Source organism: Triturus cristatus, chromosome 5_1, assembly GCF_964204655.1.
Source record: "Triturus cristatus chromosome 5_1, aTriCri1.1, whole genome shotgun sequence".
NCBI classification, from domain to species: Eukaryota; Metazoa; Chordata; class Amphibia; order Caudata; family Salamandridae; genus Triturus; species Triturus cristatus.
Genome location: NC_140587.1, coordinates 733,497,230 through 733,519,413, shown reverse-complemented (window position 1 = coordinate 733,519,413; position 22,184 = coordinate 733,497,230). Strand labels below are relative to the sequence as shown.

Below are 22,184 nucleotides of genomic sequence, written 5' to 3'. Positions count from 1 at the left end.
AGGATGATCTCGAAACGCAGAATGAGAAGTGGAGTGTTATATTGGGCCAAGGTGGTGGACTGCTTCAGGAGTCCATTGAAATGTCAGAGGAAATACTAATCTCTTTAAGCCTCTGAGTACAACATTATAAAACCATTTTTTATCTTTATCATACACCTGCAAAAATGCTGAAATGGGGAGGTGTTAATGATTCAAATGTTTTCGATGCTAAGCTGAATATGCTGATAGTCTTCATGTTTTTATTTACTTGTATTAAGCTGAATCAATTCTTGTCAGGGATAGAGGCCTTTTTAACTACTCTGGGATAAAAATTAAGGTCACTCCTACTGCTATGTTATTAGGTATCAAGTATGGCGCTCCAACTGGGCAGGCCAAGTCACACATGGTTTACCTTATATTTATGGCTACAGCGGTGGTCCGGCTGTGCTTCAAAAATAATCACCTACATTAAAAATGTGGAGATCCAGATTATTTTTGTTTTTTCGTTTAGAGCATTTTCTCTATACACTTAAAGAGCCACGAAGGAAGAAACTCGGGTTAAAGGTTTGGGGAACTGTACTTGATTATATGAATGCCTGAATGTGAGGCCCCTTGATTATCTCATGCAGTCTCACTTGCTGGTTGATGGTGACTTTTGTCTGTGTGTATTTATCAATTTTGTTATTGCCCTCCAGTCTTTATCTTTATTTATTTATTAATGTTCATTATTTAATATGTGATATTAATATTGAATGTTTTAATGTGAAATATGAATATTATGTAGGTAAAATATGTGCTCTCACTGATATGTGGTATCAATTTTTGTTGCTCCATCATGAGAAAAAAAAGAAAAAGGAAAGCATTACCACATGAAATTGAATATGTGTTACTTTTTTACTTACCTGTACAAATTAATATTTTTACTCAATTACAATGTTCTTGGTGTTACAATATATATAAAAATACCTGTTATTTTTCTAAATTGGTCCCAGGATTCTTCTTGAGTGTGTGTCTGATTTACTGACTCTGTGTGTTCAACAAATGCCTAACACTATCCTCTGATAAACCTAAACAGCTCCCCCACACTACCACCAAAGAGAACATTTAGGATTTTTAATTAAGCCCTGTAAGCCAATAAGGGTCATCTGGGTTTTCTACATAGTGTACCTTTTTTTGATAAATTACATAAAGAGCCAGCTTCCTACACTCCTGATGCTAGAGGCCTTGCTTGGTGAGCACAAAACAATCTTTCTTGTGTGGACACAGTGTCTGAAAGTGTCCCTTAGAAGCTTGTCTTTCTCACCTCTTAACTCAATGGGTCCTTATTAGAGGCCAGTTGAAATGTTCGTAGAGAGCCACATATTATGTCCATTTTCTTTTCAGGTTTTGAACATTTGTCTCTCAGAATACCACATCAGCAAGACAGAGGTGTAACTGAAGCCCCCACAGCCCCTGCAGTGTTGGGTGGCTTTCTGGCTTCCTTATTTCAGGGGCTCCCTCAACCCTCTACCAATGACATAGCAAGCTCTACAGAACACATGAAATTGCATGTAACGTGAAGTAGTCAAATGTTTGGGAAGAGTCACTCTGCTTTCCGGAGGAAAACGAAACAGATTTTCAACGTTGTTGTTGATTAAATAATGTTGTAGAATATATCAGTGGTCGTGGTAGTAATTTCTTGGAAAGAACAACCAAAATTAGAAAAGCGCAATCCACACTATATAGTTGTTAGTTGCCTTAATCAAATTTAATAGTATCTCCAAAGGCATTTAAATGCGTTTCAAATTCAAAGCATTTCATATTTGGCAACACAGTTGCTCCAGTACGTTGCGATGCAGAAATATACAGTGCTCTTAGTGATTAAAGAAAGAGGGAGGAGAAGTGGGTAGAAAGTGGTGGATGAGTGAGTGAAGGACAAGGAAAGGATGTTGTGACATATATACATCATTTGTAAATAGTATAGGATCTTTCGGGCCTAACACAGGTCAATTGTTCCTGGATAAACACATAGCTCTAATGTACATGCGTATTTCACAATTTAGTCTTTGGAGGTTGTGTAAACGTTTGGGCTGTCTACATTTTGACCCCTGTGGCAGAGGGTAAATTAGTCCTTACGGTGGGGTCTTCATCAGGACAAGTTCATGAAGAGTACCTGCGAATAATCAAAATGTGTGTGTAAGAAAAAGAACTGTAAGTAAAAGGATTGGCGCTAAAAGAAATTAGTAGAGTAAATATTACCTACTTGGGATAACAGCAGTATGACTGTGCTGTATGTTCAAGGATGCGAGTGGCTCATATGCGGCTGTTGAAGTCAGAGGGAAAACACATAGTCAATGCTCCCGAATTATGGGTTTCCTTAGAAACGAAGGAAGACACTCAGTGTAACACTTACTCAAGAAAGAAACTGTTGGGGATAAATCATTTGCAGTAAGGGATTAAATCCACTTGAGATCTAAGACACGGAGGAAATACAACAGGCGAGCGTCAAAGAAATGATGACCAAGGACCTAGATCCATGAGAAATCTGACAAATAGGGCAATTACATCGCAAAATAGCTCATGCTTAGGCGACTTAGTAAATGTTATACAACCGGTAAGCGAACGGAGTGCCGCTGTACACTCAGGCCGCCAGGGGTAGTTATGTGATAGACAAAGAAGTTAATCCACTTAGGACCAAATAAACGAAAGGGAATTTAAAACGGGGGTTCAAAAATGAACGGCATAGTCAAAGCTGTCAAACGGAAAATGCGCACATATGGTCTTGTACAAGCAAACGCTAGAAAAAACAAACAAAGTGGTGTCGTCTGTGTGTTGAAAAGGGTGGCATGGGACCTACAACCCGTGTTGAAAATGTTAAGCCCGTGATTATGGCAACCGCTGCGCTGGCTACATGGGTGCTGGTACTTATAAATTTGATTAAGGCACCTAACTACTATATAGTGTGGATTGCGCTTTTCTAATTTTGGTTGTTCTTTCCAAGAAATTACTACCACTGATATATTGTACTGCATTACTGACCCAGGTCGTGTAGTTTTTGTGGGCAACCCCATTGAAACTCAACACTCTCAGAGCAAGTGCACACTTGCAAGGGTTTTTTTCTTGTTTTTAAATAACTGAGACATACCATGTCAGATAGGGAAACGCTCGCTTACACCGAGGAATACATCACCAGATCAGTACAAGGTGACTCTGGGGCTTCCTTTCTATCATCTAATACTCCCAACATTGATTTTTCCCTAAATGAAAAAATAAATAAACTAGAGCATTTAGAGAAAAAATTGATCCGGACTCGTCTCCACGGACATCTCTTAACCAAATATCTGCAAGCGAACATCATACCAACGGGCTTGCAGGTCCGCAATGAACCTGCAATCTTCGTAGATAACCCGAAATTTAAGGAAGGGTTCAGCTTTGTGGCAAACAATTGTTCACACCAATGGATGGTCAACGCAAAGGAAGCACTTGAGCAACTAGAAAAACTCATTAAGGAATTTGACATTAATACACAAGTGAAGAAACTTGATAAACTCGCTAAAGACGTTCACTACTATGACAAAAAGATAACATACCCCTATTTGCAGGAAGATTACTTCAAACAAGACAATCAAGGACGTTTCTTCTACAGAGGTAGAGGAGGCTATAGAGGTAACCGAAGGTTCACTAATTTCTCTGATTCATCATGCAGCACCAGCAGTGACAGCGAGCAAGCAGGACCCAGCGGCAACCACCAATACCAGGATCCATGGTACCAACCACCACAGGGGCAGCAAACGGGTAGACAGCATTTTTTAGAGGACACCCATTGGAGACCCCCCAGGGGTCGAGGATACAACTGGAACAGAGGAGGACGTAGAGGACAGAACCAGCAAAATTGGGACACGGGACGTAGAGAAGGGCAGAACCCCAAACAAGTCCACTTCCAATCGGAGAATCACGGGTAAATCAACACTCGGCGGAGAACATACAGATGGTAACACAGTTGGAAGAAAACATCCAGATGTTAAACCAACAGGAAAGCCCTATTATCAACCTAACCTATCCTCACATTCACTATCTGCTAACAAAACCAGCATCCTCAGCAAGGGGCTTTCATTTGTACCCACATCGCATCCCAAATGCTTTAATGTGAAATCCAAACTACACTGCTTCTTCAGGAAAGTTCGTTCAAGGCATTTCTTCAGACATTCAGCCGATATCCTCCACATCGATCACTGGAATGCGACCACCGTCCACCTTCATGCCACCGGCTCACATAATGCCACACAAGATCTTAACTTTTGAAAGTGTGGTGCTTTGTGATGTCATGCGAGCATGCTCCACCAAAAGCTATGTGAAATATAACATCACAAAAGGTGAACGTGAAGCATTGAGCACATTGAAGGAGAATAAAAACATTGTAATCAAACCGGCAGAAAAAGGGGGAGCGATTGTGGTGCAGAACACCGAAGACTACAAAACCGAAATATAATGTAAGTTACACCACTGCCAACAGTGACTCTACAGATGGAGTCCGAAGAAAGATAAGCTCAATCACGGAAGAGGGTAAGGAGGCTGGCTTCCTCTCAGAGAAGGAGTTTGAGTACCTTAATACCGAACACCCACGCCTTCTGACCATATATACCTTGCCCAAGGTACACAAAAGTCTGCAGAAACCACCAGGAAGACCTTTTATCTCTGGCTGTGGATCCCTTCTGGAACCAATATGTAAATATATTGACTTTTACCTCAAACCCCTGGCCGAAAAGAACATACCTTTGAGATACCATGCAGGTTATCAATCTAGTTGACAAAATGAAATTTGATCCGGAATAACAGATACTAGCGACGTTAGACATCGTCTCGCTCTATAAGAGTATCCCACAACAGCCAGCATTGGATGCTATGAGAAGAGCCCTCGACAAAAGACCACAACCGGCCAATGTACCCACAGAGTTTATAGTGGACCTTTTGGAAGTAGCCATGATGTCTAACTATTTTATCTTCCAGAATGAATTTTTTATCCAGACTAAAGGAGTAGCGATGGGGGCGGCCTTTGCCCATGATCTAGCGATCCTTTTTATGGATAATTTTGAAAACAACTACATCCATTCTGATGCCAATCCATTCAGTATATACATCACTGAATGGCGAAGATACATTGATGACGTCCTCCTAATTTGGACAGGTAATAACGTCGAACTGAGAAACTTTTTCGAATGGCTCAACACTTGCTCAAACGACATTAAGTTTACCATCCACTGGGACAGACAAACTATTGACTTCCTAGACATCAGCATCAAGACTGCAGAAGACCACTTCTACACCACTCTCTACAGATAACCAGCCGAATGCAATACACTGTTGAGATATACCAGTCATCACACACGAGGCCTCCGAGACAATCTACCATTTGGCCAATTCCTTCGTATACGGAGGAATTGTACATTGAAGGAGGATTTCTTCAAAGAATCTGAGGATTTAATCCTACGCCTCATGGAGCGCGGTTATCCGAAAAGACTTGTAAAAAGAGCACGAAAAAGAGCATCGTATAACAACAGAGAAACATTATTGACACCCAAGGAACGTCCCAGCGACATTAGTAGAATGATTTGCGTGACTACGTACTGCACCAAGAGCAATGAAATAAAGAGAGTAGCGAATGGACTTTGGGGTCTAATCTCAGATGTCATGAAAGCTCAAGACCCACTGATGCATGCTTTTAAGAAATCTAAGAACGTCAGAGACCATGTGGTCCACTCACTTCTGGACATGCCCCCCAAGCAAACCATCCAAAGGATGTGGAACCTACCCGAAGTGGTGGGCCACTACAAGTATACCAAATACAAGGCATGCAAAACAACTATTGAAACCAAGACCTTTATCCACAATCATCACACCATTGAATTGAAAGCACACACTAATTGCAACTCCAGTGATGTGATTTATGCAATCCTATGCCCATGCAACCAACTATACATTGGCCAAACAAAACAGAAAGTCAAGACACGGATCCTACAACATTGCAGTAGAATCAGATGCAACACAATAGGGGCACCACTTGTGGAAATCTCAGAAACCAGACACACACAGCTTACTCTATGAAGTGGGTGGTACTTGAGAAAGTGTCATTAGGTCAACAGGGAGGAGATCTGGGACCCATCCTTAACATAAGGGAATGTAAATAGATGCATTTGCTGGACACTGTTAATAATGGACTCAATGAACTAGATGGCACAAACTCACAACTGGCTGGTCTGTCCATTGAATAAGTCATAGAGATATGAGATGTTGTGCCTTCTGGACACACCGCTATGAACTCTATCAGACATTGTGCACCTTGACAACTCCTTACACCAGGGCTACTTATGTGACACTACAGATATAAATATGCAGCCAAACAGCCTTCAGGGTTCTAGGCCAAATCTGTATATCCGATCATGCTATGTACTATGTAATAATGCATATATAGTATATTTCTCAAGACCCTTTCTCCCCTCCGTGATTTTGGAACGTAATGTGTATCCAATAATGTCACAAGTGAATGTCTTTTATAATATGCACACCTGTTATAATATGTGAGTATTCTTTTCCTTTTGTATACCGATCAAGTTGACACCGTTTAAATGTATCAATACTTTGAACAGTGCGTATGTTAAATGGAATTGTTCTCAACATTCCTGTGCTTCACACCGCTAAACCAAAGTTTTTTAATCTTCAGTACAGAGCACCTCATACATCAGATTTAGGTTTTCTTCATTAGCAAGGGACACATGCTCATACATATGCCGCCTTACACTTCCCCCTTTGTTAGCTCTTTTATACTATCCCTTAAACAGCAAGCACCCATGATCTTTGACATCAGTTCTTTACATCCACCAGCAACCCGTTGATTGGCCAACAGAAGACGAGCCCCCCCAGCAGCATCTCGCTGCTGCACGCGCGCCACGCTGTCATTACTATTTAAACGCGCACTATGACAGCCGCTATCATTTCAGAGCCCACCGACCGTTTAGGAGGTAAGCGTGCACGTAGTGATCTGCCACACAGGAGGTAAGCACGTTCGCAAGGCTTCGGCTGTTGATATTGTTTGGCGGTTTACAGGCGCAGATACTACAAATATAAAGGTGTCTATATTGAATGTAACCGGGCTTTGCGGCTTTGACACGTTTAGTTTTCCTGATGTTTCATTGTCTTAGAAACCACCGGAGAGAGCGCATCAGCGGTATGGGTTCTATACACTCTTAAAGCGCCACATACCATTTCATTTGTAAATGCTAAGTGCCTAACGTTTGACCAGCACCCATGTAGCCAGTGCAGCGGTTGCAATAATCACTGGCTTAACGCTTTCAACATGGGTTGTAGGTCCCATGCCACCCTTTTCAACAGCTTTTTTTTAGCGTTTGATTGTACGAGACCATATGTGCGCATTCTCCGTTTGACAGCTTTGACTATGCCGTTCATTGTTGAACCCCCGTTTTAAATTCCCTTTTGTTTATTTGGTCCTAAGTGGATTAACTTCTTTGTCTATCACATAACTACCCCTGGCGGCCTGAGTGTACAGCGGCACTCCGTTCGCTTACCGGTTGTATAACATTTACTAAATCGCCTAAGCATGAGCTATTTTGCGATGTAATTGCCCTATTTGTCAGATTTCTCATGGATCTAGGTCCTTGGTCATCATTTCTTTGACGCTCGCCTGTTGTATTTCCTCCGTGTCCTCAAGTGGATTTAATCCCTTACTGCAAATGATTTATCCCCAACAGTTTCTTTCTTGAGTAAGTGTTACACTGAGTGTCTTCCTTCGTTTCTAAGGAAACCCATAATTCGGGAGCATTGACTATGTGTTTTCCCTCTGACTTCAACAGCCGCACATGAGCCACTCGCATCCTTGAACATACAGCACAGTCATACTGCTGTTATCCCAAGTAGGTAATATTTACTCTACTAATTTCTTTTAGCGCCAATCCTTTTACTTACAGTTCTTTTTCTTACACATACATTTTGATTATTCACAGGTACTCTTCATGAACTTGTCCTGATGAAGACCCCACCGTAAGGACTAATTTACCCTCTGCCACAGGGGTCGAAACGTAGACAGACCAAACTTTTACACAAACTCTAAAGACTAAATTGTGAAATACGCATGTACATTAGAGCTATGTGTTTATCCAGGAACAATTGACCTGTGTTAGGCCGGAAAGGTCCTATACTATTTACAAATGATGTATATATGTCACAACATCCTTTCCTTGTCCTTCACTCACTCATCCACCACTTACTACCCACTTCTCCTCCCTCTTTCTTTAATCACTAAGAGCACTGTATATTGCTGCATCGCAACGTACTGGAGCAACTGTGTTGCCAAATATGAAATGCTTTGAATTTGAATTGCATTTAAATGCCTTTGGAGATACTATTAAATCTGATTAAGGCATCTAACAACTATATAGTGTGGATTGAGCTTTTCTAATTATGGTTGTTCTTTCCAAGAAATTACTACCACGATCACTGATATATTGTACTGAATTACTGACCCAGGTCGTGTAGTTTTTGTGGGCTACCCCATTGAAACTCAACGCGATTAAATAATGTTGGCAGATACGGGCTCCGAGAGGCCTCCTTAACTCCTGGTCGCAGCCAGTCCTTGGAAGCCAAGGCAAGTGGCTCTCAGGAGTTGGTTTCCAGGGGACATTCAATGCTTTTCTCTACCCCACCATACCTGCCATTTCCCCTTCTAATTTCCCTCCCCCCGACCTCCACATTTTTCCTACACTGAGGCAATAGCATACATTTACCACCTGCTGAAAGCACTGATTTACCACACAGCAACATTATATTTTCATGCGAATTAACCGCCCAGCCAGTACCGTGAGTCAGGGACTAATTGCATGTTCACGTATGTTTAACATTAAAAACTGGGCATAAGGTGGGGGTATAATGGCCCTATTTCCCAATAAATCTGTCAACATTTTTCAGCCCCCACCTTACCCTCACTTTTGAATTTTAATCATACATGAAAACACATTATTTAATGGATAGCTGTTCAAGATATTTTTACTCCTTGAAGGCCCCAGGCGGAATTCATATTCAAAATGCTCCCTGGTATACAGCTGAGCCCATCCTGGTGTTGTGGCTGATATATAGGAGGAATGTATCCTCTAGCTGTAGAAATGTCTCACTCCCTTCCCGGTGGGACAGTCTGGTGCCTCCCCACTGGGCCCCTTGATTGATGATTGAAGAATGTCATTTCTAAGACCTTCACTTACCTCCAGCACAACTCCACTCACTTAATCACATGTTTGCCCTGCTTTTGATTTCTCATTCATTAAACCCTGAATTGATCCAGAAAATATGCTACTGTGATACGAAAACTGCTTTCCTTTTAGGAGTGAGAGGCAGAATAGCATAAGTTGCCCTAATATTAAAATGTCAAAACTTTTGATTAGCAGATCCTACAGACAATACAGGGTTTTCTGGAAAAGGTTTACACCACCAAATTCTAATATCCCCATCATCATCACATCCCCTTTACAGACAAAGAAGAATCCCTAGAATCTCAAGAAATAAATGAACTTTTAAATAAAAGAATTAGATAATTCCAATGAACCTGACAATGGGTGTGCAAATCTGCATCGTTTTTTTGCGTAGTTATGCGCCATTAGACAAATGCATCTCTGTGCTTTATTAAAATTGTTTGTTACTTTCTGACTGCCTTTTTGCTCCTCTTTTGTGTAGTTTATCTATCTTCCTTTTTTCTTTAGGCATCCCTATTCCCAGCTATCACCAACACAGGCAGCATCACTATCTCTGAGCCCTGGACCACCTTTTGTGTGACAAAAGCTCAAAGGGTTAAGGGCCAACTAATGAGACGGCAGTCGAAGTGCTGATTTTCTTTGTGTAGGACCACCCCCTTCATGCTTGCCGCAGGTGAAAACAACGTGGGCTTCCACACTTGGGTATCCCACACCCAGTGGTAGGTGACCCACCTCTGAGCTGATGTCATAGACCGGGAGCAGAACCTTCCCCACTTGCTTGTCATGGAAGTGATGGCAGTAGGTAAGTGGTGTTGTTTAAAAATGTTTTTATTTTATATTTATTACATTTATGGAGGTATTATATACTACTGGTAAGTTTTTGATATGTTTATCCTTTAAGGAATTGATACAGAAAAAACGAATTTGTTGGAAATTTGCACCTTTACTTAAATCTTTATTCAGAAAGTGCGCTTTTTGCAATTTGGGTAAAGCTGTTCATCGTTTAAAAAAAAAAAATAAAGCTTGAAATACATAATGAAATCTGGGCAGTTAAGATTTTTGGTCAGGGACCAGTCCCAAGTGTTTGAAGTATCTGATTTGCTGGCAGTAACGGTTATAAGTACATAAATATAAATATGGCAGTAGATTTCAGATGTCATCTGTGCAGTCATAAGCAATGCATCATAGCTGTGCAAGTTATACTTATGTCAGTTACCTATAACTGGTCAATGTCAGTGTTTTTCTGATATGAAAATGGTATTTAATTATTAGAAGACCTGAGTATAACTTCACTTTAACCTTTGGGTTCTCAATAAATTTCCAAGGTATTTTTAACTTACGTTAAAATCCTACTACCTTACTTAGATATACTCCACTATATACTTTGTTTTTTTTCAGAGAATTTACATGTTTTTTTAATATAGATTAATATCGTATTAGGACACATCTGCGGCCATCCCTTGCCACACATGGGTTTTTGCCACAGCGCCTGGCCAAGCTCCCGCCAATGCCCAACCCCACTCCTCACACAGCCTTTAATCACAGGGCCAGGCTTGGCTGTCTCACCCCCCTTTTGTTACTGTGACCTTTCCTTTCTATGCCTTCTGGTAGTGGAAGATTGTTGGTAATTTGAACAGGAATGCTGGCTCACAAAATGCGGGTTGACAGGACACTATATTGATCTAGCAGTTAATAGTACAAGTGCACAAATGGTCCTGAACCTAAACAGGATGTTGTATGCAGTTTATCCCAAGTCTAATTCGCAAAAGGCTAACTTTGTGAAAGCTCCCATCATGCAAGGTTTCATGATGTCGTGAAAGAGCAGCATGGAAGGATAGCAATACAATATGTCCTTTCCATTCCCTTATCCAATTTACATCATTGTTTTTGACCCTTTCTAAGCCAATTCCCCATTTATTTTTATTTATAGCTTTGACTGCTTGATTTTTAAAATGTCAAGTAAACCTTTCAAAATTATACTTTTGGTAGCTACACCTTAACTTTTGTTGTTTGCTATTGTTTTTTATGTGCACATAGTGTACTTGGTGCTAATATTTGCAATACATTTGTAATGTTTTTGTCTGAGTCCTGCATTACTTTACGCCGCACAGGAGGTCACAGATTATTGAATTGAGGAAAAGCATGAAGCAACTCCTGGGACAAGTAGTAAGTCACTTTCCTTCTCATTGAGAGCAGCTGGATTTGTTAAGGTATTCCTTTTTTTGCTTCCAAGCCTAGATACCCACTCTTTTATAAATTAGCCAGCCTTCTATGTTTCTGTCCCAGACTCACTAGCCTTGAAAGTAAGCAGCAGGAGAAAGGGTTATTGCCCAGTGTTCAATCATGCCTGCCACCACTCCCATTCGGTCCCTGTCAGCCCAAAAATTACAATCTCATCTCAGCATGTCACATTTCTCCCACAGTTTCTTTCTAACTGTCTAATTGTAATTGATTATATTACTGTTCTGCCTTCTACCTTCAAATAACCAAGCAACTAAGCCTATCACATCATGGGCCATATGTAGGTAGGGACACATTTACCACTTCATAAATACCGAATTTTACCGATTCGGTATTTATGAAGTGGTAAATGATATGTAGGTAATTGGTCGGTAAATATTACCGATTCGGAATAATTCGGTAATTACCGAATCGGTATTTACCGATTCGGTAATGAGGCATACCTTCCCATTGATGGGAAGGTATGCCTCATTACCGAATCGGTAAATACCGATTCGGTAATGGGGGGAACACATGCAAGGGTGGCAGGGTGTCACATTGACACCCTGTTGCACCCCTGAAACGGCCATGTGTGCACATGTGGCACACATACATGCCCTAAGGGCATGTATGTCTGCCACATTGCACACTTCTAAGCGCTTTAAAACGCTTAAACACATCCATTCATTATTTACCACCAACTAATAGTTGGTGGTAAATACCGACTCCAAAACACACCCACACACTCCCCCTACATCTCATTTCTGTATTCGGAATTTACCGAATCGGTAAAATTACCGATTCGGTAATTTTACCGATTCGGTAAATTACCGAATGCAGAAATGAGCCCCCTACATCTCAAAAGCCAAAATACCGGTCGGTAACGGTATAATTACCGAAAATCGGCCGTTACCGACTGGTATTCGGCTACCTACATGAGGCCCCATATGTCTTAACCTGTTCATATCCAAACCTTAACCTAGCACAAGTCCTGACATTTTACTAATACATACCTTGCCCAACACTTTCTTGCTGCATAGGCTGGAAATACTATATCTGCTATACAATTAATGAATTTGATGTGTAGAATGCAGTGTGGTACTCAGTCTATTCTTAAGGCAGGACTCAGGAGGGAGAAGTATAAAAGTAGGGCCATTGGGATTTCTGATGTGCAATTAGCTCCATCAATGTTGCATTGTAGGTGTCTCTTTTTGCATGGCTAGCCCCCATTTGTTGCCTAATATCTGATGTAATTTCGAACTGCAAGTGCCCTAGGTCCCTGCTGACAATGTCTTCAGTTCCATATCTCTTACCCAAAACACTGCACCACGATTGGAACAACTTCAACTACCTGTAAGTCCCTAGTCAATGGTACCCCTAGTACATGGGTACTGAAGAGGGCCCTCTGGGGCTGCAGCACTTGTTGTGCCACCCCAGGGCCCCCTCACCAAGGCTATGTACTCTGTCATTGCAGGCTACGTGTCTTGGTGCAGAAAAATCCGAAGTAAGAGTCAAAATAGCACAGACCCCTGTGTGCCATGCCACCCATACAAGGAAAAAGATATAAGTAAGTCACTCCTACTGCAGGCCTTAAGACCTAAGGCAGGGTGCACTTTATCCTATGTGTGGGCATATTATCATGAGCTGGTGTGTACCTACAATGTCCAGTCCATTCTGTGCTGTTGTAAGTGAACAGGAAAGCCATAAAGTGTACATGGGCTGGATACATGTCAACACAAGTTTCCTAGCTCCATGATGCGTTCACTGATTGCTAAGATGTTTGGTACCAAGCATCTTATCATAATAAATCCTCAGTGATGCCAGTGGTGAATATATTATTAAATTCACAGAGGTGACCTTTTTAGAGGGTTCCCTGAAACCTAACCAAACACTAGTGCGGTCTCTTGTCGGTTTCCACCAGCCTGCCACCACAGACATGTTTCTGACCTCATGGGGTGAAAGCCAGCAATCTAAGAGGATAGAGACAATACCTGCTTTGAGTGAGGGGGGGGGGGGTGTTCACACCTCCTCCAGGATAGGATGGCCTTCCCTAGGGGGAAGCTTCAAGGTCTCTGGCACCTTTTTAATCCAACCCAGGAACCTCCAGATAGCGGAGGCCAAGCCTCTTTTCCTGCTCCACTTTTAATGGGAGGAAAGGCAGGAAAATTAGTTAGATGAGGAGGAGGGTCCCCCCTCAGCCTGCACCACCCCTGAAATTCCACCATCTTCAAATGGTGAGAAAACGTCCAATCAAGGCTAGGGTAGTGCCCCTTCCCACTGGAAGTGATCACTAGAAGAAGTAGACACCTAAAAAGGTAAGTTGCCCATTGGCTAATACATGATTCCCCCTGCAATGCCCCATAATTCAGTATTTAGGAGGCTCCCTGAGATCTGAACCTCAGATGTATCGGATCAAAGGAGACCAGGACAAAAAAGAACTGCTACACAAAAACAGAAGCACTGCTGCAGAAAGAAAAGGTGCCAAACCATGTCAGCTGCAAGAAGGACTCAACAATTACTGCTGCTGTGTCCTCTTGAAGCCTGAAAGGGCTGCAAGAACCCCGTAGCACCTACAGCTTTCGAGAAATCACTGAGAAGCTCCGTTGGAGTGAAGGCATTACTCCCCTGCACAACGCATGAACCAATCCTGTGAATCCCAGTTTTTTGACTTGCTGCTCCCCAATACCTCAATGCCGCATCAAAGCAAGAAGAGGTACAACAGCTTCGGAGGGTCATATCTGTCTCTTCACCAAGTTTGGAGGCACCAAGACCTACCAGAGCTGTGGCGTAACAAAATTCAGGGTACTGGATCCCCAATGGTAAAAACCAAGAAGATAAGTCCACTATGGACTCCAAAGCACCAGAAGTAAGCACAAATAACGGGTCGTCAAGACATCCGAGACCACATTCCTGAGTGACCCAGCTGCTTTGAGATCGCCTCTCCTAGTTGCCTGCTCCTGACAGCGAGGACCCTAAATATGCACAACGCCCAGCTGATCTGATTGCTCTGCACCTGGCCCTACCAGTCCCAGCACTGAGTAACCAGTTCTGCTCCTATGGTTCCCAGGCCCTTGCCTCCTCCTGCCTCCAAGGAGATTCACCGGACTTTGTGCACCAGTTTCCAGGACCCTAAGCACTGTAGTCCTGCCCGATCAGGATGCTCTTAAACTTCTCCTGGTGGAACTGGTCCGGAGAGCAACATAAAACACGAATGTGAACTTTGTGGAAGCACAGCCTGATTATATATGCATTTTTTCTCTTTTTCCCCATTGATTCCCATGGTGCATAATTGCGCACAAAAGTGATATATTTTCCGCAGTTTATAAAATCATAACTCCGAAAGTGCTTACCTTAGAAATGTGTTCTTGGTCTTAAAAGATACATAAAAATCTACTTTATTTTTTGCAAAAATTAGTCTTGGATTTATTTTTGAGTGTGTGTCTCATTTATTGCGTCTGTGAGTACAGCAAACGCTTAGCACTATCCTCTGATAAGTACAACTGCTTGCCTACACTACCACAAAAAGAGCATTATAAATATCTACTTTTACCTCTGTCTACCATTTGGGGATTGTCTGCACAGTATACTTCTTTTTAGTACTCTATATAGAGAGCCGGCTTCCTAGATGCATGATATGTATTGTGAAATAAATTCTGCAGCATAAATATAATGTACTGTATTTTTAAATGGTTAAACTCTGCAGCATAATAATTTTTTTTAATAACGCATTTGGTGGTATATTCACAAGAACGTGTGATAACTACCAAAAGAGTAGCGTAACGCTCAATATCACAGCCCATCGCAGGAAAATAACCCCATGTCAACTAGGAATTCACAACACAGCGGTACCATGCGATAGTCTGCCGAAATCGCGGACAATGTTTGCGATAGAACCACCTCGATGGAGATAAAAACAAAAACCACAACACAAAAAAACATGCAATGGGCCAAAGCGCATTGAGGAAATCAGCGATAAGCAGCACCAGGCCAGCAAAACACACACCTGGCAGGCGGGAAAAAACACCATGAAAACTGAAAAAACAAACAAACACAAGCTGACCAACACCCAAGCACCAGGGAGGCAGCCGGAGCAGGCGCAGAGGATGAGTGCAACCCCACAAGCACCCCGGACGACCAGCCCAGGACCTCGGGGACAGGGAAGGGCAAGGACAAGAAGACGAGGAAGAAGAAGTTCAGTCCGCAGGCAAACAGGATCATAGTCACGGAGGTGATGGAACACCATCAACAACTCAACGTCACCTAAAACGTCTCATTGGGCCCCAAAACTGGAATATGGCGAGACATCGTCGACAAGGTGAATGCAGTCAGAGAGCACAAGAGGACAATGGACAAAGGTCAAGAGGCGATGGAATGACATCAAGCGGAAGACCAAGGAGAAACTCTCCGCCAACCAGAAGGCAGCAACGCTGACTGGAGGTGGGTGCCCAGTGCAACAGCTGGAGCTGGAAGACATGGAGGAGCTGGTGTTGACAGTCATCAGTGTGGAGACTGTGGCCGGAGTCGGGGGACCGGACACTGCTCGACAGGACACAACACAACTGCAACAGGGTGAGTGACCAACAGGTACTGGGGAGACAGATGGAGATGGCCACAATGGTACACATGCACAATCAAGCAGAGCACAGTGCACACCCACATTGACCCTGGGTCATCACCCCGATCTATAGACTGTCACAATGTACAAAGTCATGCTGTCTGAATGTCAACATGTACCATGCGGCTACATACATGTGGACACATTGTAATACACCATCTCCCAGTCACATCGCAGGACCACCGTCAACCTCCTCTGCAGAGCAGTCCCAGACACTCTTCACTGATGGCGAGGAGGACAACACCAGCATCGACAATCACCACCAGGATCAAGGCAGCCTAGCTACATCGATGAGACCCCACCCACCACCCAAACCTCCAGCAGGAGGTACCAACAGCCCCGGCACTCGCCCAAGACCCCCAGGAACAACACATGGCCTTCCAATGCCTTGTGCTGGAGGGCCAGAGGGAGACGGCTGAGCAGTTGCGGGTGGCTTCCACCTCATGGCTACCAAACTGGACGCCATCCTTGGGTGTCTAGGCTCAATCCATGGTCTCCAATGAGCCATGATTGACATTGCTGGAGTCACGACGTGGAGGGAAGAACACCTGTCTGCTCAGAGTGGCTCAAGCGATGCCAGCCATGAGCTGACACACATACGGAGGCTCATGGAGGGCATGGTGCGGATGGAGGCGAAAAGGATGGCAGCCACCGCTGCACATCAGCAAAATATAGCTGGGATCTATCATGCCCTGCAGGTCTACATCATGGCATCGCCACCACAAGGCCTGGCGCTGATGAATGCTGCTGCCCCCACACCATCCACATCTCAGCCCCCTGGTGTGTCAGTGTCTCCCACTGCGGCAGGCATATCCACCCAGGCACCTGATGTGTCAGTGGCACACAGTGCCGCAGCCGGAACAGCAACACTCGCAGGTGGGGCATGCAGCACTTCTGTTGACGAGGACGTGGATGGGTTTGTAATCAGAAGGAAGCAATAGCATTCATTCCCGCCAATGGGCCTGTTGCTGCTTGGTCCCACACATCACCTTATGACCTTCTACTGTCCCCCGATACACTCAGATGCACTCACCTTGGACATGGACTGACACATCCTGTCTGGCGAACATGACAAGGCGGACAGACTGTGGACTGTATCCTTCCTCTACTGCAGTACATGTCATCCCAGGCTGGACTCTGGCTGGCCCTCCACAGGCCCATATTGTGTGGTGTGCTTGGCATTGCCATTTACCGCTCCAGCTGCAGAACTGCACTGGATGTGCCAATAAACATCAAGTGACACACTGCTGTCTCATGTCTTACATCATTCATGTATGGATGTGTGGATGGATGTGTGGACAGTGCCTTCCCTTGCGTCACTGATGTTCAACCTGCAGGATGCGAGTCAGAGGGTGCGGCATTGCGTTTTGTGTACATGGTCCCGTGGACACTACAACAGAGACACATGCATCAGTCACTTTCTTGTTCGGACATGGACTGAACCACACCCAGAGCCCACGAGTCATTGTTGCAAGCCCTGCGCTGGTCTGGCGTACGGCAGGACAGACCACTCTGCTAATGCTCCGGGGGGGAAGCCCTCATTGCTCCCCGTCGCAGGCGTACTCGCTGGTGGTATGCAAGTCACTGTTCTAGTCATCAGCATGTCACAGCCACTCCTTGAGGGCAGGTTTTCACACACACCACACCCATCCGGCACAGGCATCACTGGCCATGTGACTGCTCCAACATAAGGGGCCAACAGCTTCATATCCTCCTCTTTCGGTGCTGACTGGATGACGGACGCTCCACCCTTCTCATTCATAATGGGCACATTAGATGTTGCGCACAGGGTTGGTGGCATCCGAGGCCTGGCGGACGGCATGGGCCTAACGCCACGTGATGCTGACTGGGGTGGCACAGGCTTAGTGGGACCTGAGGCCTTGCGGCCGTAATGGGCCTGCCACCACGTGGCGCTGACTGGGGTTGCACAGAGTTAGTGGCATTGGAGGCCCTGAAGACGGCACAGGCACCCTGCCACAGGATGGTGGCTTCGGGTGCATTGAGTCAGTGGCACCTTAAGCTGCTGAGCGGGTGTGCAGCCTGCGATGATACCCCGTCCCGGCAGTCTGGCCAGCTCAGGTAATGTGTGCCCTGCTGGACCGCAGTGTGGGCTAGAGCCAGCGGCCGGTGCGGCCCTACTGTCATGTGGCGTTGCCTCCTGAATCACAGAGTTAGTGGCACCCATAGGGCTGAGTGGGTGTGCAGCCTGCGATGGTGCCGGGTGCACTGGTATGTCACATGCCATGGAGTAATCAGGACCCAGCACCACACGTGAGACCTGGTGGCCTGTGGAGCGTGGCTGCATGGTGTGGAGGGTGCCATGTACGCTGGTGCTGGGCTTGTGTCTTGCAGAGACACGTGGTGGGACCTCCCATTTACGCGCCGGTGACAGAAAGTGAGCATTGAGGCCTGGGTGTGCATGGGTGGCCCAGCTCCGATGGGCGTCGGGAGGGGCTGGTGTGCCTCTTCTTGGGTGTGCATGGGCGGGCAGGCGATGTTGTCTTGTGCAATTGTGTGTACTGTGCCAATCGTGTATCTGGACTCTGTTTCAGATGATGGCTCTCTGTCAGATGTGTGACCTGGGGTACTGCTATCCATGCCAGCAAGTGGTTGGAGACACACCAGTGGCAGCAGGTGAGCAGTGTACCCTGGGTGCGCAGGGGCAGCTCTCCCTCTCCTTCTCTTCTTCTCCCTCTCTCCTTCTCTCTCCCTCACTCTCTCTCCCTCTCTTCTTCTCCCTCTCTCCTTCTCTCTCCCTCACTCTCTCTCCCTCTCCCTATCTTCTTCTCTCTCTCTCCTTCTCTCTCCCTCACTCTCTCTCCCTCTCCCTCTCTTCTTCTCTCTCTCTCCTTCTCTCTCACTCTCGCTCTCTCTCCCTCTCTTCCTCTCTCTCTCCTTCGCTCTGTCTGTCCTTTGATGTGCGCAGGACACAACTTCTCATCATGTTTTTTGTCTTGCAGGCTGGGACCTGCGGATTGTCCAGAGGAGAGCAGACATTTGTCATCATTTCATTTCTGTGTTTTTTTTAATAAAGTTAGATTTGTTGCTTCGGAAGTGGATTTGCGGAGCTTGTTGAGGTGAAGCTAGTCATTTGTGTTGACCTTTCTCTAGGGCTGGCTGTGACTGCAGTAGGGGAGGTAATAGTTGCTGCAAGTAGTTGAGGGTCTTCTTGAAAAGATGGAAGCATTTGTTGTTGGTGAAGCTACATAACTAAGAGCAGGTTGAATAGAGATAAGCCATAGTTCCTATGAATCACGCTCCTCACAAACTATCACTGGCTTATCATCACCTTTCTCAATACCAATGCTTTTGGAAAACGTACTTTTCCCTTATCCCTCTTGGGTGATTTTGGTCGGGTTCCAATTCATGTTAAGTTCATTGGTTGGAGGGCTTGAAGAAGATGGTATAGTGCTCTTTCTTTTCCTTGCTGAAGATTGTGAAATTGATATTTGCAATTGAAGAAAAGTCACAACATACTGCTGTGTAGCAACCTCAGCTTCCTGCTCTGCTCCTAGTTCTTGAAGATCAGGTGCAATGCTTGTTCCTGTTGTTGATTTTCCTGCGAAGGCTCGGATTGCTGCTGGGACAAATCAATTTCAGACTCACTACTAGACCCCATGACTTAACTCATTGAGGGGCTGAGAGACATGGGCTTAGATTTGGTACCATTGATTCAAGAATTATTCTCTTCTTCTGCCTCTTCTTTCTCAGAGGAGGGTGCAGCAGGAGTTAAGTTTTTGGAAAAAGGAAAAGGTCTTGATGTCAGTTCTGGCACTGAAAACAGACTTCTTCTTCTCCTAGCTCTTCATTATCTTGGCAGGAACCTCCTTCTTTGGGGCCATATTAGGACTAGCAGTTAGCATTTAGCATGAGCCTAAAAACTCCACAGATGACTCTGGAGTTACCTTCAGTTAATTTGCAAACTTCTGTCCATCTTAGTATTGTGTGTAATGCCTTGTGCACCTTCAGGCTACTCAAAAGTAAGCATAACGTCAGTGGAAATTGTACAATCTAGTCATTGTAATGTAAGTCACGATCCACGTCACAAATGCTTAATGATAATGTACCTATGCATAAACTATGCTTTGCTGGACATTATGCTAGAAAAGCTAACTTGGTGTTTCTCCAGGCCCAATTGGAATGCCTATGGAAGGTGGGAGGAGGCAAAAACTGAATTGAATTAAATAATTGCTGGCATCCCTGCACGGCCTATGGGACCCCTGTGGACCCTTATGGAAGGGGGCAGGCAAAACTCTAACAAAAATATTTAAATATTTGCTCATCTCTCCATGGCACATTGAAGGCCTTGCGGGCAGGGTACAATTAAAAAACAAATAAATGTACGTAATAGTTGATGGTGTCTGCCTAGGTCCCATGCCCTCCTGGGCCTGTCTCTGTCTTTTATTAGAGACAGGGAGCAGGCAAGCATAGCATACATGGATTAAGTAATGGCTTGTGCCCCTCCTGGGCACATGGGACACCTATGGGAGGCAGGCGGAGCAGGCAAAAGTCTAATAAATTATTCAAAAACAATAACTGTATACTACATATAGTCAGTCATAAGCATAAGCAATATATGAGGGAAAAATAAAATAATGAACAAAAATGTCATGGACTTCTTCTATCAATATTCCCGGAAAATAGATGTTAAACGTGGAATAAAATGATTAAAATACATATACACACTGTACAAAATGGTGGCAGCTATCTTATCCACATCATTGCCAGCGAAGAAGGAGCCATGGAAAGTAAAGACCCTAGGGCATATTTATGAGGGCCTTCCGTCATACTTGCACCATGCAACATGGTACATGCACGATGCAAAACCCCAAGTCATATTGGTGAAGACAGGCAAAGCCCCCTTGCATGGCTTTGAATGGCTTCACAAATATTGAGCAATGCAACACAGGACAAATCGCTGCGTTGCCAGACTCTGCACAAGGGAGGCTTTCCTCGGGCGTTGCAGTGGGTGTTCCCATGAAACTCCCATTACTTTTAACACATTCCGAGATTTACAAGAATTTGTAAACCTGGGAATGTGCCAACATCTTATGCCTCCTGGGGTGAGGCCTAACGAGGAGAAGTGCCTGTGTTGGTTCCAGGCTGCCAAAATGGCTCCAGCACAGGGGCACAGGTTAGGAATGCACTGTATTGGATGAATGCAGTGTATTCCTGCCCTTTCAATGTGATGCAGGACAGCAGAGTAAGCTAACTTGCTGCACTGCGCCTCAGTTCCCGTAAATATGCTCCAAAATGTCCACCACACACTCACTGGCTCCAAGAAATAGTGGTCACCACATGGCTATCAAAGAAGGAGGCATAAAGAACAAAGACAAAGATTCCAATCGTGTAAATGCAGCAGATATTGCAGACAGAGAGTGTTCTGTTCCTTCCAAAATCCAAATCCAAAATGACTAAGCAGATGGCGGAAGTCTTCAGGAAAGGAAGAGGAAGTTGTGTTAAAAGAACTTCTGCTCTTGTTCGGAATTGTACTCTCGCACTGAAAAATCATCTGAAGAGTCCATTCATATTAAAAAAATCGACGTGCTTCTTTCATTACCATTTTTACCCACACAACAATTTTGTTATGCTACGTGGTGTAATCTGGGTAATTATGCATACATTTCGCTATGCTACATGATCAAAATTACACAAATTATGCCTATGTCATTCAAATTTCACCCAAGGGTAGTCCTGAATATAGTCATTGCTTATCTTTATTCATGAAAGTAATGTAATTCCAAACAATATAATTCAATCAGTGCTCATTTTTAACTGTACCTTAAAAAGAACAGCTTCAACAGTCTCTCAGTTGTAAAGTTAGAATGTGATTTTAAAATAAAATGCACAGGGTGCTTGTTGGGGAACAAATTTCACCTGCATGGTGTACAGTTGTGTTTTCCTGCCCAGAGAGCCCGGCTGCACGTGTCAGGAATCCAGATTTTTTTACCTTCACCGTGATGTCACACTAACGCAACATGTGAGCAGCTTGTCTCTTGACGAGTATCATCTTGGAATTGCCCTGTGACCTGGTGAGGACGCACTAAGTGTGCTATTATTGACAGACAGTGGACTAATATTTCTCTCAAGGGTGGCACATAGAGTAATAGTGGTATCATATCTTGTTTTGTGAATCC

The 22,184-nt window shown here is 44.2% G+C and overlaps 1 long non-coding RNA gene across 4 annotated transcripts in view; it reads left to right on the top strand.

The window, feature by feature from the left end:
• LOC146831415 (uncharacterized) overlaps positions 1-20,577 on the top strand; it is a 125,950-nt gene extending 105,373 nt beyond the window's left edge. For 2 of the 4 annotated variants that reach the window (XR_014961281.1, XR_014961279.1), the window contains 5 exons: positions 7,824-7,883; positions 7,974-8,010; positions 9,720-10,014; positions 18,600-18,681; positions 19,008-20,577. This is a non-coding gene — a long non-coding RNA (uncharacterized LOC146831415). The remainder of the gene's footprint in view (positions 1-7,823; positions 7,884-7,973; positions 8,011-9,719; positions 10,015-18,599; positions 18,682-19,007) is intronic. The other 2 variants (XR_014961280.1, XR_014961282.1) reach the window with 1 other exon arrangement.
• The last annotated feature ends 1,607 nt before the right edge of the window (positions 20,578-22,184 follow it).